The sequence below is a fragment of the Apium graveolens genome, chromosome 1, assembly GCF_009905375.1.
Source record: "Apium graveolens cultivar Ventura chromosome 1, ASM990537v1, whole genome shotgun sequence".
Taxonomy (NCBI): Eukaryota; Viridiplantae; Streptophyta; class Magnoliopsida; order Apiales; family Apiaceae; genus Apium; species Apium graveolens.
Genome location: NC_133647.1, coordinates 27,026,157 through 27,030,884, shown reverse-complemented (window position 1 = coordinate 27,030,884; position 4,728 = coordinate 27,026,157).

The window sequence follows — 4,728 nt, the reverse complement described above, 5'->3', positions numbered from 1 at the left end:
CCTCAGTCTATCTGCGTCTCATTGTTTATCCTTCGAACTATCTCAAGGTTTCCTCGAATCCTCCCAACTTAAAGGGGGTACAATATATATATCTCTTATGCCTTCAACCATCAACTTTAACTCATGGTGAATCACCCTCCTCCTGATGATTACATACCTTTCTATTTCTATTACTATGAGTCTTTAGGGTTTCCTCATACCCAACTCCCTTATTATTCCTCAAACTCTATTGCCTTTATATTCCTTTCCACTTCAGTTTCTTTTTATTTTCCTTTCTCTTACAATCATTTCATGAACCCACTAATCATTGACTTCGAACATCACATCATTCTGGGATTCGTGTCCTCAGAACGAATCTTGACAGCTTCTACAATCTTAGATTCATAATTCATCATACTCGTCCGCCTTTGTTCGGGCTCTAAAGCTTTTACATTATCTCCATAACCTTAGGAATTACTTTCTCGAAAACAATTGACTGAACTTTAATCAGTTTATCATAACCTCTGGCTTCGTGCCTTTCTTGGTCTTTCACCAGCGGGTGGCCTCTCTTTTAGGAAGGTAAGTGACAAAAATAGTCTTTTGTGATTCGTAAATCATTTAGAATCTCAAATGATTCCTATATTTCCTTTAGCCAGTCTCTTGCCTCGACTGGGTCAACCTGTTCCTTGGAACTCTGAGAGCTTAGGGACTTAAAGGTCATGAAAGAATTTCCTACCGCATTCTTTCCTCAGGGTGGTGGTTGGGAATAAAAGTATAAGTTTTGTTTAGGCAGGTCCATGAATTAACCCATAGGAGTACCGTCCTGGTGCTCCCTTCTTTGCTCGACTTCCGTTTTCTCATTCTAAAATATTTCATCCTACTCCCCATAATCGGGGTCATCTTATACGTTAAAATCCTTGTTTTCCATTTCATTATGTTATGAGTTCCTTCTTTCTTGGTGGCGACCTCCCTGAATATCACATTCAGGGTTTGCCCTAATCTTATTCCTCTAGCTATGGCTTTCATCTAAGATCTTATCTTTAAGCTCTTGAACGTTTGGAACCCAATTTCTGTAGGAAAACCTCATTATTCCCCTATCATCTTTCTCGGTATTAATCTCTTCTCTATTCATTGGCTCCCTGCCTTCCTTTATCACTTCTTCTTGGTACAATATGATCTTTTCCAATAATTCGGGTTGTATTGCAATCTCAAACAGCTTTTCGGTACCGGCTCCGGTTACCTTCACTTCTAATTCCATTTTCTCAAAATCTCTTATCAATTCTCCCAAATACATTATCATCTTAAGTCTCTCCTTTCCACTAACGGTGTTAGCCACCATATTAGGTTTCCTTGGATGATAAAGAATCTTATAATCGTAATCCTTGATTTAGCTCTAAACACCTCCTCTGGCGCATGTTAAGATCTTTCTGCGTGGAAATATACTTGAGCTCTTATGGTTTGTGTAAATCTTGCACTTCTATCCATACAAGTAGTGCCTCAAATCTTTAGGGCAAAACTATTGCCATGAGCCCAAGCTCATGAGTGGGGATATCGAATTTCATATTCCCTTAATTGTCTTGATGCGTATGCGATTACCTTGTTGTGCTGTATAAGAAGCACCCTAATTCCTTATGCGAAGCGTCACTACAATTCACAAAACCTCCTTTTTCATCCGGCAACGCCAACATAGGTGTAATAACCCCAATTTTTGGAATTTTTAAAACACGGATGAATAGTAACTTTTGCTGACAATGCTGATTAAAGAAAATTATCAGACCACGTTATATAGGAGTACTGTTATGGAAATTCTAAGATCGTATTAGTATTTCATAAATTAAATGAGTGTATGTAAAGGTCATTAGAATTCGGATCCGTACACTTTGATTTTTCCCGAAAATCCACCAGATACCGAAAGAATTGAGTATAAAGTAACATGATTAAAAGGATTCAAATTCAAGGGTTATAAGAGAGGATCTTAAAAGGAATATAAAATATTGAGAAAGGTTTAGGGGAACCCAAGTAATAAGATCCCGGATATGATCCCTCAAACGATCAACGAGAATGAATAATAAACGAGTCGTAAAGCAATTAAACGACTAAGGATCAAGCTTGGGCAAGTAGCTAGGGGATTAGCAAGGATAATACAAGTATTAAAGCACCTAATTAACAAGGATTAAGCTTAATGAAAAGCTTCCACCATAAGAAGAGGACAAGTGGCAAGAGTGATGCAAGTGGTGACATAGGCTTGCTTACATCACTTTCCACTAACTAACCAAGAGTTAGCCAAACAAATATCCACCTACCATTCCATTTACACCACAAAATAAGTCAACACAAGCAAGTTTTTTTCTCCCCCATTTTCATTGCTCTCGGCCAAAACAGAATCAGCACATTAAAACTGCTGTATCTCCTTCATTTCTCACTCAAATGTTGTGTTCTATAGCTTGTTGGAAAGGTATTGAGATGGCCTACAACTCTTGTTCACAAGTCTCATCCAAATAAGCATGGTAAGACCCTCATTTTTACAGTTCTTTAAATCGGACTTTTAGAAACTTCAAAGCCTAACTTTGTGTTCTTGATTTCTTTGGAAAGATCAAGCTTGTAGGAGGCTCCATAAGGCTTCCTAGTAACTTTCCACCCTCCAAGAAAGGTATAAATCTTCACACCCTTTAGTAATAAGTTTGAATGTTGAAGTTTGGAGATGGTTTGGATGGATGAGTAGTAATTTGAATGATAAGCATGATTCGAGCTTAATTGTTAAGTAGTTTAGTTGAATTTGGAGATGTTATAATATATGATTGGATTGAGATCCTTGAGCTTATTATGACTGAAATCAGTATCATTGATGTGTATCTTGAGTTGTTGTTGATTGGTAGTTGGATTGATATGATTTAGAATGGTAAAAAATTTGGAAATCGCGTAAACATAGCCGTCGTAATGTCCGATTTACTTTAGACTGCTTTTGTTCATAACATTAGGACCCGAGAACTCCTTGCTAGGTTTTCACCATTGTCATATTTAGATAGTTCATGTTACGAGCTTCGTTTTGATATGTGGTTCGTTTGATTCCGATGTACGGTTTAGGAGAAACGGCCGTTTTAAGTAACGATGTTTCGCGAACGAAACATTACCCCTCGCCTTACTTTGAAACATAGGTTAAAGACCTTAAATGACTAATTGGAGTATTGAACATTTATGTAAAGTGTAATAGGCAGTTGGTAAGACACTCGCGAAGGAATCTCCTTAAAACTCGTAATGGTTAATTTATTAAAAATGGTGGAGCCGAGGGTACTCGAGCGACTTAAGAGAATCAGTAAGCGCAAAACGAGCGTTAGAGTCTAATTTGGTTAAAGTATAGATTTACAAGTGACTTCGGTTTAATTCCAACTTATATGTTGTTTATAGGTTACCAGACTCGTCCCGAGCCATTTGTAACCCCCAGTCGCTCAGGCAAGTTTTCTACCCGTTATATTGTTGTTGTGATGTATATGTGTATATGCATGATCTTGTGATAAATGCATATTTGTTATTAGCAAATTCTTGCGATATATTGTAGCATGTGATATGGTATATATGCATGCCTGTTTCGTATTCTTGATTTATATATCTGTTTGTTCAAATGCTTATTCGTTGCATAATACTTATGCTAGAGATAAGCAGTATTTGCGTATACCCTTAGTATAGGGGATCAAAAGGTGAACTTTTTCTAAAACCGGGAGGCGAGGCTCCCGAGTATAATATATATTTATATATATATATTGATATAGTTTTTAAAACTATTAATCGATTAAGTTTTATTCGATAACTTTATTTTATTTAATGAATATTATTACGAATATTCATTCGAGGGCTTATGACTCCTTTATTTTATTTAATGAATATTATTACGAATATTCATTCGAGGGCTTATGACTTCTTTATTTTATTAAATGAATATTATTTTGAATATTCATTCGAGGACTTATGACTCCTTTTATTTTATTATTTGAATATTATTTGAATATTCATTCGAGGGCTTATGACTCTTTTATATTATTTATTGAATATTATTTGAATATTCATTCGAGGGCTTATGACTCAGTTTATATTATTTAATGAATATTATTTGAATATTTATTTGAGGATCTATGACTCCGATTATTTGCTGAGATATGTTCTTTATTTTATTAAAGAATAAGGTGTCGATAATCAAACTTATCTTTGATTATTCAAATAAAGATAGTACTTTCATATAAGTATATCTTTGGTTATTTAATACTCATTTCAAGTATAAGTTTTAAAACTTCTACTTAAATTATTTTTTATAAAGATTATTCTTTATGAGAATATTATTTAAATAATAATATTCAGATATTTTCTAATATATTGGGACTGATTTATTTCATTAAATCATCATTACTCCAAACACTCTTTAAAGTGTTTTCGAGTCTTCAAAATGATTTTTAAAAGTTAGAGCGGATCCCAAAACTCATTTTTATATTTAAGATCTTCCTTTTAAAGGGGATTTAAATACTCGTTCAAAACCTGAGGGATCCGGCTCTATGGTGTATTTTATATTCGCAACAAGGTTGCAGTTTTGGTAAATGAATTGATTACTTACCCAACGTTTGGGAAGTAAGTCCGTCTATCGAGTCGGCATAAGCAACATGGGCTCAGTGGGCGTCCATGATAGTGTAAGTGGCTCAGTGGGAGTCCATCAAATGAATAAGTGGCTGAGTGGCAGTCCAGCATAAGGTCCTATTGCGACCA